Source organism: Rhinolophus sinicus, chromosome 12, assembly GCF_057876585.1.
Source record: "Rhinolophus sinicus isolate RSI-liver-muscle chromosome 12, RSI-T2T, whole genome shotgun sequence".
Classification (NCBI taxonomy): domain Eukaryota; kingdom Metazoa; phylum Chordata; class Mammalia; order Chiroptera; family Rhinolophidae; genus Rhinolophus; species Rhinolophus sinicus.
The window spans coordinates 13,799,098-13,813,248 of record NC_142512.1 but is presented as its reverse complement, the minus strand read 5'-3'; the positions used below and the strand labels follow the sequence as shown (position 1 = coordinate 13,813,248).

Sequence of the window (14,151 nt, the reverse complement as noted above, 5' to 3'; positions counted from 1 at the left end):
ACAGGTTTTACCTGAAAACAAAACAAAACAACACTCCCTTTCTTCTCCTGGTTGGTGTGGTGTGAGGATGTGAGGTCTAGAATAGCAGCACTCCATGGGGCCCGTGGATGAACCCAACTCTGCAGAAGGCAGAGAGAAGACATGGAGAGACAGTAGGTCTTAGTCGTATCTGGAGCAGCCACATTGCAACCACAAGGCTGAGGAAGAAAAGAATAAAATTGTCACCCTTGGCTTACACTGAGCGCGATTAGACCTAAGGCTGGCCACCTTCCTGCCCCAAGCCAAACTTGGGAGGGGAGAAGGGAAAACAAATATTAGATGGGTAATTCACTGTGTATGTCACACACCCTGCCTCTGGATACTTCAGTGACAATAGCCAAGAATATTGCTCAAGTCAGTTTGAGTTAGAATTTTCTCTTGCTTAAGCCTGTCACGGTCCTACTTGTTACATCCATAAGAGGCCAGTGTCCTCACTTAGGCCCTGGGTCCTACGCCTTTCACTTTCTCAGGATTTTACTTCTGAGATTAGCACTTCTCCCTCCTTCATCAATTTCCCTCTTTCATTCCCAACAACATAAACATGCCTTAGGGGCAGTGGTTCTCAACCACGGCTGCACATTAGAAGCACTTGGGGAGCTTTAGAAATTACTAATACCTGGATCCAATACCCATACGCTGAGGTTAGACCTCGACATTGCTTTTTCAAATGCCCCTAATCAGCATCAGTAAGAAGAATCACTGACTCTCCTTTGATCCTATACCCCCTGTTGTTGCCCCATTTCTCTGCTCCCCTTCACAGAAAAGCTTACCAAAAGAATATTCCATCCTCATCGTTGCTACTTCCCTGCCTTCTGCTCATTACTTCTTTTTATAATTTTTCAATTAAGAAAATCAAAGAAAACCAAACAAATAAGTAAAAAAAACAAATTTAAAAAAACAAATGAGAATTAAAAATAAAATAAAAATGAATGCAAACATTTTACAAGAGCCCACCTCTTTTTGCTATGGCTCTGCCTTCTTATGACTCCCCGCAAAATCCCCCACAGCTAAGATAACATAACTGTCGCTCCTTCATGGTACACCTTGCTTCAGCAGAAGTCCATAGAAAACAACAAAAGGTAATAGAATGGGGGGCTATTGATGGAACCAGTGGGAAATTAGAGCTGGAGAAATGCAACAGGTTGATCTTCTAAGTTATTCTGGATAAAATTAGATTTAACACAGACTTGGCTGCCCCTTCCCCAAGTCCTATTAAAATGGCATTAAAGGGATTTTTTTTTTTTTGAAATGTGATTGTGTTCAATTAAACAGGTCCACAAATTCTTTCCTCTTCCTTCCATCAAGAGTCCATTTCACTTCCCACGTTGACTCAGCTCATCTATGACTTGCTTTGACCAATGGAATACATCAGAATTGATGTCGTGCCAGCTCCTAGCCTAAGCCGTAAAAGGCTTGGCAATTATAGCTTTGGGCTTCTTGGGATCCAGGCACCAAGTAGTGAAGCTCAGGCGGGATTACTGAATGATGAGAGACCATGTGGAGAGAGAAAGGCCCAGCCAGCCCCCAGCCGTTCTACACATGTAGGTGGAGCCATTATGGATATTCCAGCCCCAGCTATCTCCCACGTGAATGTAGTTTGAACCCATTATGTTCACTAGATGGAGACCTGCCCAAATTGCAAAATCATCAGAAAATAAACGATTCCTTGTGTGACTATGATTGGATGTAGTTTACTATGTAATAGATAACAAGTCCATAGCACAAATATCAGAAACAAAAAAATCCAAAATACCCTATCACTAATAACCTCAGAGAAATAAAAGAAAATATTGCAACTGTTAAACACAAACAGCTATTTTAAAATATGCACAGAAAAAAATAGCTCTTGAAATTAAAAATGTGATAGGAGAAATAAAAAACTCAATAAAAAGATGAGAAGAGAAAATTGAGGAAGCTACAAGAAAACAGCAAAAGGCAAAGGGATGGGAAAGAGGAAAGAAAATAGAAGAAAATGGAAAACTAGGTCAGGAGATCCAGCATCTAAATCATAGGCATTCAAAAAAGAGACAGTAGATAAAATGAAGAGAAGGAAATAATCATGACACAATTCAATAGTGAAGGACGTGAGTTTCGAGGTTGAAAGGGCCTACCGAGAGCGCTGTATAGTTAATAAAAAGAAATCACAACATGGTGCATGACTGTGAAGTTACAGAACCCTGGGGACAAAAAGATCCTAAAAACTGGAAAGAATATCAGGTTCTATGAAAAGAATCGGGAATTCAAATGGCTTTAGGCTTCTTTGTAGCAACACTGCTTTCATTGAAGCAGTGCATTCAAAATTCTGAACAAAAATTATTTCCAAGCCATCATTCAAGCGTGTTGACAGGTTATAGGCATTTCCAGACATGCAGGCTATTAAAAACATCTCCTCCCTCCCATGTGTCCTTTCTGAAGTAGCTTTTGAAGGACATGCACCATGGAAATCAGGAAATAAGCCAAGAGAGAAGAAAATATGGAATACAGGAACTAGGAGCTCTAGCACAGCAGAGAGGGAAAAGGAACCTTCAAGATGGTGGGAAAGCAAGAGCCCAGATGATAGCTAAGTAGCAGGTTAGAGGGAGAGCTGTGCAGACTGGAAACAGCCTGGGAGAATTCCATGGGTCTGAACACGCTGAGAGGGGATCTAGACAAATGGTGAAGTTTTGGGTTAAATTAGTAAAAGTATATAGAAAAGTAGAATAATAATAATATAATAATAATAATAGTAATAATAAATATATAATTATTACCTAGAGAGACAGAAAAATGTTTTGTAGGGAAGGAAAAAAATAATTACAGTATACTGTAAAGCTCCCATAAATAACACGTACATAAAATCATGCAGACACTGAGGGCTTGTTTGCCTACTGTCCTAATGAAACTCGATTAGAAGGATAGGAAATGAAAAGGTTTGCAAGTGTAACAGGAGCAAGTTTAGGAAAGAGAATGAATGTAATCCTGTCTTCCAGAATGGGAAGCCAATATCTACCTAAAACTGAAAAATCAATAAATAGGCAACACATGTATGCTATTTGGAGCTATGGCAGTAAATATCAAGATTATCAACTAAAAGAGATAAAAGGTATTGCCTTTGATGAGGGGGAAACAGCAAGAATGGTGCAGGGGACAGCTGTTGGTGGTGAAAATTTTATAAAACTATTTGTCTCTTTAAATCTCGTGCATCTAGAGCTTTGATCAAAATTTTAGAATTTAAAAGAAAGAAAAAGAGTAGGAAGGAAGAAAGGAAAGAAGGGAGGGTGGAAAGAAAATGAAAGATAGGCAGGAGCCAAATCATTCAGGGGTTCAAATGTTCTGATTGACATTTTTAAATATAAAGTAAGTTTCTTCCCCAGTCAGAGCTCTGATTTCTTCATCTATATCTTGAAGGGTTAGATGACAGCTTCCAGGAGACTGCCAGCTCAGGTCATCCTGAGCTGTAGGTCAGAATGAAAACAAATACTTAAATTTTTAAGGGCAGTGGTTCTGAAGAAGAATCATCCTCCATGCCTATTTAAAATGTATATTCCCCAAGTTGAATCTCTGGAGATTCTGCCTCCCCCATGTGAGGTGGGCCTGAGGAAATGGCATTTTTCACAAGCACGCTGATGCAAGTGGCCTACTTGCCATACCTTGAGCAATCCTGCTCTAGGACAGATCCTAGGAGGTGCCGGTTCACAGAATTAATTAACATCGAATCACAAGTCAATTCTTTTTTTATTACATCAGGGAGAAAGTGCCAATTTGGTGATGGTGTAGCTTTAGCACACTTTAACACTAAATGACCTTCCTCTGGAACAGGGAACCAGCTGCAGGCAACAGAATCTACCCAGAATGGAGTAATACTATGCTTTTGTGCTTTTCATTGCACTCTTGTTTATTGTTGCCTTCTGTTATGGGCAGTGAAAGTGATTTTCAGTTTATAATAGTGATTCAACATTTCCTATAAAACAGCTTTATTCAAATTTATAAAAGACAAAAGGAAGAGGAAAATTGCAGACAGTAGGAATCCAAGGATGTATTTTAGGGCGGGAAAACAGTAAAGGCTTACTACTTTTTCTTAGACTCACTGTACTCGGATACATGGATATATGCAATATTTATTTTACACTCTGAGAGTAACCTACAAGTAAACATTTAATATATTTGGAAATGTGTTTGTCGTGCAGGGTGTCAGGCGGGGTCTCAGCTCCCGCTCCCCACACAAGAACGCAGGATATGGTGAGGCCAAAAAGGAACACCCCCAGAGCCATAGGTAGGGGAGTCACACCACTATAGTCTCACTGGAGGCTGGATTCACATGATGTGCGACCTGCTGCCTGCTTTTCTGCCAACCGACCGACTCCCACTTGCTAACTGCAATCTGCGCTTACCAGCCACCATCTTCTTGCTAACCCCTATTTTTTCCTGCTAGCGTAGCCATAGCAGTTATATTAGTGGCCAATGGCTCACTGGTTACAGCTGACGGCCAACTAGCCATAGCTGATGGCCATCCAATCACAGTTGATGGCCATTTACTACCCGAGTGAGCATCTTTCTACGTGAGGCCGAGAGCCTGGAAACTGCACTCCTTGCTCTGTCCCCACAGAGTTGTTCTTACATATGATTTACATAATAAATTAAAATTTTGACCTCGCAATGGATAATCATTAAAAATAGGTGGTTTGGGCAAAGGACATTAATAGACATTGGTCCAAATTAGATATACAAATGACCAACAAGCACACGAAAAAATGTTCAATATCACTAATCACTAGGAAAACACAAATCAAAATCACAATAATTGCCCATTAGATGGCAATTACTAAATATACAGAAAATAACAAGTATTGGTGAGGATGTGGACAAATTGAAACACTTGTGCATTGCTGGTGGGAATGTAAAATGGTTCAGCCACTGTGGAAAACAGTATGGTGATTCCTCAAAAAATTAAAATAGAGTTACTATATGATCCAGCAATTCTACTTCTAGGTATATACCCAAAAGAATTGAACAGGACTCAAACAGATAGTTGTACATTGATGTTCATAGCAGAATTATTCACAATAGCCAAAAGATAGAAGCAACCTAAATGTTCATTGACAGAAGAATGGATAAACAAAATGTAGTATATACATACAATGGAATGTTAGTTAGCCTTAAAAAGGGATGATGAAATTCTGACACATGCTACAACATGGATGAACCTTGAAAATATCGTGCTAACTGAAATAACTCCGATACAAAAGGACAGATACTGTATAATTCCACTTACATGAAGTACCTAGAATAATCAAATTCAGAGATAGAAAGTAGAAAGGTTACCAGGGGGTAGGGGAGGGGAAAATTGGGAGTTTCATTATTTAATGGGTACAGAGGTTAAGTTTGGGATGATGAAAAAGGTTCGGAAATGGATGGTGGTGGTGGCTGCACACCAAAATGAATGTATTTCATGCCACTAAACTATACACTTGTACACTTAAAAATTGTCAAAATGGTACATTATATGTTATGCGCATTTTACCACAAATTTGAAAAAGAATGAATGGTCTATAAAATCCAAAGTTTGTACCCAGAAACAATATTTTCTATAACCTAATGCTCTCCTCTCTCTGAGAATACAAATTACAACTTCTTTGAAGTTTTCTTCTGCTCCTTGCAGTGTGCTCCTTCAATTTTGCTTGTTTGGTCCTTGATGTTAGGTAGAAGCCTTCCTTGAAGATCTGGTGACCCTTGGCCATCCATTCATATTTAAGAGTGAGGCAAGAAAAGCTGATTGGAAACTGTGAATAGGGCTTGTCAAATGGTGGGCTTAATTTGGCAGGGCCATTTCATTGGGGAACCCCGTCTATGGCCCTTCTCTCAGTTCCTCTAGAGATAAGCCCTCCAGTCTTGCCTGGGGGTGGGAGGGTGGGGGTACGCACTGGCTGCCAACATACTTAGTGCCATCCAGGCAATGGGGCTGAGGCCTCCATTGTTCAGTGTGTAGACTTACATCTTATCCTCTGATTTTAAAGTTGGTATCCCACCTTCAGCTCTAGCTGGTGTCCCCAAGTCCAGACTATGTTGAGGTCAATCTCTCCAGAAAATAAATCTCCCATTGTCTGTTAGGTTGGGGAAAGGTCTCCCCCTGCTGGCTGTGTGAAGGTGCAGGAAGGTATCTGGGGGAGGAGTCTTAGCCATGTCTAATAAAATCTTTTGTCCCAGCATCCTGTTTTCAGTGTCACTTACACACAACTCTCCGAGCACATGTCTCCCAATTCCTTGACCAACTTCTGGAATTTTACCTTTCTCTTATCTGTTAAATCAGTCACTGACATTTGCACAGTCTTTTTCTTTTCTTTTCTTTTTTGGTTTCTGTACACTTATGTCTTACATTTGGTATTTTAGTGGGGTTTCAGAACCGTATAGCTCAAGGCATGTATGCGTGTTTCACTGGAATTCTATTCCCAGTCACATTTCAGCTCACCTCAATCCAGCTCTCACACCCAGCACATCATTGAAACTGCTCTGGGCAAGGTCTCAGACACAATGGTGGGATTGTGTCATGTGCCGGACACTCAGTTGCACAGAACTGGGTTGATTCCCTCAGTTGTGCTCATCTGTTGGTGGCACAAACTCAAAGATCTCCTTGTTGACAAGCCCAGTAATCATTTCTCTGTCTTCCTCAAATGTGACATATAACCGATCTCTTCTTGGCTTTTGTGAAACACTCTCTCGGTTCTCCTTGTACCTCACTGACCGATCTTCAGTGAATATGCATTCTTTGCACGACTTCCAAGTATCTGAAGAACTTCCGGCACAGCCTGCTCTCCCTTCTCTTCTCTGTTTACATTCTCTGCTTAGTGATCTCAGCCGGCCCATGGCTTAGACGTACTTGTGTGCCGCCGACTCTCAGGTATATACGCTCCAGCCCTGAACTCTATGCTCAGGTTTGGTTTTCCACTTAATTGTCTAAAGGGCATCCCAAGTATCATTTCCAGACCATAACCCCCAAAACTGTTATTCCCCCAAAGCTAAATCCATACCTTCCCCCCACCTCCCTCTCCTTCATTGCATTCTTGCCTTGTTTACTTTTTTTTCCTCTCACTCTTTAATTTTTTTTAAAAAATATTTTATTGGGGAAGGGGAACAGGACTTTACTGGGGAACAGTGTGTACTTCCAGGCCTTTTTTCCAAGTCAAGTTGTTCTTTCTGTCTTGTGGAGAGCGCAGCTCAGCTCCAGTTGCCGTTTTGTTTTCTAGTTGCAGGGGGCGGGCTTTGCAGGGGGCGGAGCCCACCATCCCTTGCGGGACTCGTTTTCCTCTCACTCTTAATTGTTAACCTGCAAAATGGCAAAGACTGGGGCAATAGTCATAGCACTTAACATACTAGTACCTGAGCTTGTTTTGTTGTTGTTTAGATTCCACACACAAGATAGATCATACAGTATTTGTCTTTCTCTGTGGCTTATTTCACTTAGTGTAATGCCCTCAAGGCATTAATTTTTTGAGGAACCTCCATACTGTTTTCCATAGTGGCTGCACCAATTTGCATTCCCACCAACAGTGCCCAAGGGTTCCCTTTTCTCCACACCCTCAACAGCTCTTGTTATTTCTTGTCTTTTTGATAATAGCCATTCTAACAAGTGTGAGATGGTATCTCATTGTGGTTTTGATTTGCATTTACCTGGTGATTAAAGATGTTGAGCATGTTTTCATGTATCTCAGAGCAGGAATGAGAGGCTGTGAAGGGCAGGGTGGGAACACACTTTCTGTCACCCAGGGCTGCAGGCAGGGTTGGCCTCTGGTGGGGGCTGAGGGATGCAGGGAGAATGCCCCCCCTGGGGCATTCATCTTCCCTCAGGATGGGCTAAGGCCCACTGTTCTTGGAGCCATTCTCAAACATCAGGGCTTCCGAAAGAATGGCCAAAAAGTAAAGATAAATACAAGCACTTTTTTGTCAAGGCAAGTACAAACACTTCATAGCACAAGCACGCCTTTTCTGCCATCTCTGGACACCTACAACCTCTGTTCTGTAGGAAGCCAAGCTCCTAAGGCTGGCAAAATTAAGTTAGGGTCTTGGGTCTGTTAGCTGGTCATGCCCCTTCACTGACTTCATAACTACATTTTCAAACTGTCCCCAACACTGAGTTGCTCTGATCAACTGGAAATATCTGTCTGGTGAGTACCCTCAGCAAATTAGGAAAAGACATCTGAGGCAGAAAGACTTTTTCCTTTCAAAATTGCCTTCTACTGGGTTGAGGCCTGGTGCCTGGCATGCAGACTTGAAAACCAAACTATGTCCCCCCAAGCTACCCAGGAAAGGATTCAGAAGTTTCCGCTCTTCAATATCTGTGTCCCCTTGGGCACACTGTGGTTCCAAGTGTACATTCTGACCTTCGGTTCAAACTATACATGTTGAACATCGGCTCAAAAAATCCGAGCACCAACGCCACACCCCAAGGTGGTGCTAACGCTCTTTGTGAATGACAATTCTGTTTTAACAAATCATCCAAACTGTCTCATGACAAAATTATAGGAGAACAGGACATGGGCCCTGTGAGTTTTATCAGGGAATTGGAGGAACTTCCATAGAGCAGAGTCCAGGAAGGACAGTCTAGAAGGATGGGCTCTGCAGGTACCCAGCATTCCTCGGTCTTCTGATTTTTCTCAAATTATGCTGAATACTAGATGCAATCTTAGTGCACACTACAGATTGCCTAAGACTTCCCCCAAATGGGAGGGGCTAAGGGAGTTGGAAACTCCTCAGGTAGAATTCAAACTTGCAATTCTGTACTTTCTAAGAAACCTGTCACTAGTACAGTCATCCATCCAGTTGGGGTAGGAGAAAGGGAATATCAGAAAATGATCATGCTGAGAAGCTGGAGATCTGGGTCCTCAAAGTGATGGCAGTGCTGGGGGCAGGGGACTTGGGTCTCTGGGGACTAGGGTGACCCTCCCCAAACCCACCCCCTGCAGAGTATGTGTTTGAACATTGGAGGGAGGATACATTCTTCGCCTTCCAGTTCCTGAATGGCGTCAACCCCGTCCTGATCCACCGCTGTCACTGCCTCTCAAAGAACTTGCCAGTCACTGGTGCCATGGTGGCCCCAATGCTAGGCCTCGGAACCAGTCTGAAGGCTGAGTTGGAGATGAGGGGCCCAGGGATCCAGCCTCCCTCCCTCCCCTCTCAGTGCCCTCAGGAGCTTAGATGCCCAGGTTCCCAGACCCCATCACCCCCACCCAGCCCTGGCTGCTCCTTCATCCCCATTCACTACTGTCAAGCCTCTTTTCTGGGCTAGATCAGCTACTTCTCTGAGTCAAGGCCTCCTGCTTATCAGTGGAGGGAGGGGTGTTGTTCTGTGGTGGCAAAGACTGAAGGGGCAGGGCTGAGTGGGGAATGCTCTCTCCTGGTACTTTGCCAGGTTCCATGCATTTGGCAGGACCCGACAGCTCAGAAACTACGTTGTCATGGTTACTGAGGATGACTTACAGCTGGTCAGCTGAGTGCTTCCCAGAATGGCTATCCAGTCTCCACCCCATGTTGAATATTGGGATGAAATGTGGCCCAAACCCAGTAAGGTGCCTTCTACATCATAAGGCACTGTCCTCCAGCAGGGCTCATTTCTTTCACTGTCTATCCTTGAAGCTTGGGCCTGGCCAGAGCAGAAGCACCTCTAATACTCCTCTTGCTTTGAAATCAGAAGGTGGCTCTGGGCCAGAATGCCCTGCTGGCTCCAGGGAATGAGGTTCCTTTAAGTGAAATACGTGTGGGTACAGAGTAACTCCCTCATTTTCCCCCAAGCTACCCAGAATTGCATAGGGCTGTCCCCTCCCTCAGCCCTCCTCTCACTCCTCTTCTCCTTCAGAGGGGTTTTCTGTACCTGGTAAACCACACCATCTTCTCGGGTCTCCGTCCCAGCGTCATTAAATGATGGCCCCAGTTCCTAGCTGCCCCCTGACCGGCTGCACCAGCGCCCCCCGGCGGACCCCTGTTGCCCCTGGCCATCTAGGTCAGCAAGGCAGGGCCCTGGTGGGGCAGGGAGCATATCACACCTTCAAAATGACTGAAAGTCACTGCCATTCCTAGTGCTAAACACTGTGTCTCATCTAATCCTACCCACCCAGTTTGTTTTTTTCCTAGTTTTTCTGTTTTGTCCACTTCGATTTCTATCTTGATGGAAAGGTTGTGATATTCAGTGTCAGAGAATAAATTGCACCTTGATATGGGTTTCAAAATCAACTCTACTGAGTCATGCACCTTTGACAGTTCAATGATGTTCCCAACAATTGAAAACAAACCCATTCTGGGAGATGTCTCCACACCCCCCTTCTCTGCCCTATACAACTGCGGATCTGGATGACTTTGGGCTGGTACAAGTAGCCCTCGGGCAGCCTCTGCCATATGTGCCAACAAGGAGGCCTTAAGTCGATTCACCTCTCAGCAACTCTGTTTCCTCTCCTGTTATACTAGAAGTAATCACAAGAGGGAACACTCGTATGGCACTGCGTGCAGTCGCTGTCCTAAGTACTTCACCAGCATTGACTCATTTAATCTTCAGAACAACCCAAGGAAGAAGCGATTATCATCATCAACCTCATTTTACAGATGAGGAACCTGAGTCACAGAGAGGTTAATTAACTTTCCCGAGGACACACAGCTAGTAAGGGAGTTGACCATGTGATTTGACCCCAGGGAAAGGGTATGAGCCACACTTTCTGAAGCCAGTTTCTGCCTGATGCCCACCCTCCCGTTCCCTCGACTTCAGCTCACTCAGACACCTGTCCCAGATAGGCCCATCTTCCTAACCAGCGAAACGGCCAAGGACTGGCTCCTGCCCAAGACCTGGGTTCGCCACTCAGAGTTCCTGGTACATGAGATGTTTACTCATCTGCTTCGAACCCACTTTGTGATGGAGGCGTTTTTTCTCTCTGTGCTGCGGCAGTTGCCCACGTGCCACCCCATCTTCAAGGTAAGAAGGACCCCTCTTCTCAGGTCCCAGAACTGTGGGGTATATGGGGCTGCTTCATCTAACCTCTGATTCTGGTTCTCCCCAACTGCTTATTCCTCATTCCCGCTATACCTTCCACATCAACATCCTGGCCCATACTGTGTTCTTTGCACCAGGAAAGCTTATCAACCAGGTCAGGGCCGTGGGAGGCCTGGGATCCTGGCAAAGGGGGCAAGGAGGGGCTGAGGTTTGGTCCTGAGCCTCTTCCTCCTGGCAGCAGTAGTTTCTCTGCTCATTACAGTCAACGTCGCTGGGAGGGGTGGGCTGCCTGGAGCTGATCGCCAAAGGGCTGGAGGCTGTCAGCTACCGCTCCCTCTGCCTGCCCTACCAACTGGCTGACTGAGAAGTTCAGGACCTTGCCCACTACTACTATCCAGAAGATGCACTCCAGACCTGGGTAGCCATAGAGAGGTAAAGTTCCCTTGCAGCCCAAGCCTTACCTTCAGCTACATCTCTGTTGGTTTGTTCCTCCACCTCCCTGCTTCTGCCCAAACACACAGCTGTCTTGAAGCCCCTTCCTGCCTCCTTTTCTTCCTTCCCAGCTGTGTGACCCTGGGCAGGTCACTTAACCTCTGTGTCTGTTTCTTTATCGGAAAATGGGAATAATAGCACCTATCTCATAGGTAATTATTAGGATTAAATGTAAAGCCGTACAAACAACCCTCAGGTGAACAGGAAGTGCTCTCTGAGCATTAGCTATTATTAGTATTCACCCTATAGATCAAGTTTCCAGGTTTTCCTTCTAAATCCTTCTCATGGGAGACCTCCTTGGGATGTACCTCTGGCATCCACCCTGTTGGTCAGGTGTTCTTAATGTCTGGCCTCCCCATCTCCTTGATGTGGGTCCCCATCTTCTGCCATTAACAAATTTCCTCAGGCACTGGGATTTATGGCAGCCCTGCTCCTGAGCCTCACAGGCTCTGTTTTTTTTGCCACATGAAATGCAATGTTTACCACGGCATCTCAGCCTTTCTGGAATCTGCCCCTCCCGTTCTATTTTTCCTCCTCAGCACACACTGAGCCTAGGGTGGCCAGACACTGCAATTCTCCCTCTCTCCTTCTCCAACCACTACCCCTTCTTCAAATCCAGCTCAAGCCCCACTTCCACTTGAAGACTTCAGGGACACTCCACTATGAACACCCAGTTCTGGAGCTGCCTGTGTCAAAACCCTTCTTAGCAATGGATCCACACATCCATCATGAGCCCTCCTATGGCTGGAGGTAGATGCCGTGGTGAGCAAGACAGACCCAGCTCTGCTCTTTGGGAACCAGTGGGCAAGATGAACCCAATCCATCAGCCACAGCACCAAAGGGCCTGGTGTCTAATCCTTCCCTGTGGCTTGATCTAGCTGGAAAGGCTGGAATGCAAATGCCTGCAGGGCCAGCAAGCAGCCAGAAGCTAGGGAAGAGGGGTCAACAGGAACTGTGGCTGGTGAAGAACTCATGTTTGTCCCATGGGGACAATGGCGACTCAGCTATGACGATAGCCAGATCTTTAGATTTTTCCAGAGAAACTAAACATTTTCTAATATTTAAGTATTGACCATTGATTCAACTTGAAAAAGAAACAAGAAACCCTGGCAACCAATTAAAATGCATCTGCAAACCAACTTTGGCTCTCAGGCCCTCCGTTGGCACCTCCTGGTAGAAATGGAGGCCTCCAGGTTTGAAGCTCAGCTCAGCGGTTTATACAATTGTGATTGGCCATTGTCCTTCTCTGGCCTCAGTTCCCTCCTTCTGGGGTAGCTGGTTTCAGCAGCTTTTCTCACTCATGCCCCTGGGTACACAGCCACCAACAGGTACCGTGTATTCCTGGATCACGAGCTTTGTGTGCAATATCATTGGCATCAGTACGCAGATGACAGTGCAGTGAGCAGGGACTTAGAGCTGCAGGTGGGTCAGGGACATATTCCAGGAGGGTTTTCTAAGCCGCATGAGCTCAGGCGAGGTGTCCATCCCAGTTTTCCACCCTCAGACCCCACTTCTCCAGGGCAGCAGCCCCTCGGGTTTCAGCTCCATTCTCTCCCCCTTACCCCCTTTTAGGGGTCCCTTGCACCCTGGACAGCTGTGCTGGTCTCATTGAGTATCTCACTATGACCATCTTCACCTGCTCAGCCCAACGTGCTGCCACCAACAATGGCCAGGTGAGCCAGTGCCAGACCTGGGGGACAAGCAGGGTCATGGAGGAGTGGACCTAGCAGGAGCAGTGGCAGCCCTGTGCTTACTGAATGTGGGGGGTCAGTTTGAATTCAGTGTCTGGATGCCGAATACTCCCACCGCCAGGAGGCTCCCCGGCCCACCAGAGGCCAAACAGACCTGATGGCCTCACTCCGAGGTCAATGCCACTTCCCATGCCCTCATGCTCTTCTAGGGTATCACCGATGAAACCAAGGGCACTGTAAGCAAGGCCCAGGGTAGAGGTGGAGAAGTGGGCTTGGGGGCTGTGGGGATGGTTATCTCAGGTTCCAGGACTGTGGGTGCGGTGAGGAGGGAGTCCTGAGGGACAATGGTATTCTTGGAGGGGCACTTAGCAGGCGGGGCCCATCGGTGGTTTCCGGGGTGACATGGGTTGACGTCAGGTTTCGGGGGTGACGTAGGTTTCGGGGGTGACATCGGTTTCTAGGGTAGGATGGTTCCTAGTAGATTGAGCTTAGAGGGGTCTGGGTTTTCAATAAGTTGGGCTTAGGGCCGCCTTTTGCCTAGGTGGCTGAGTGGTTTATGTTTCAAGTTGGACAGGTCTTGGGTGGTCTAGGTTCCTAGGTAGGTGGGGGCTCGGGTGGTGGTCTGTGTCGTTGGGTGGATTTTCTGGGGGAAGAGGGTCCTCCGTGGTCTGGGTGCCCAGGTAGGGGGACTTCAGATAGATCAGAATCGCTTTGGGTTGAAAGATGGGGCCACGGCATCACGGGGTGAAGGTCCCAGCCTTCTTTCCTGTCGTCCGCAGCGGCCGCTGGGCACCTACCCCAAGGAGCATTTCACCGAGGAGGCCAAGCAGCAGAGCACCGCCGCCTTCCAGAGCCGGCTGGCCCGGATGTCGTGGGACATCAGGGAACGGAACCGGGGCCTGGCGCTGCCCTACACTTACCTGGACCCCGCGGTGGTGAACAGCATCACCGTGTGAGCGCGCTTGAGCCCCGTGGCGCCAG

General features: G+C 46.0%; 1 pseudogene; it reads left to right on the top strand.

The window, feature by feature from the left end:
- The first annotated feature begins 3,870 nt into the window (after positions 1–3,870).
- On the top strand, positions 3,871–14,151 carry LOC109454417 (polyunsaturated fatty acid lipoxygenase ALOX8-like; annotated as a pseudogene).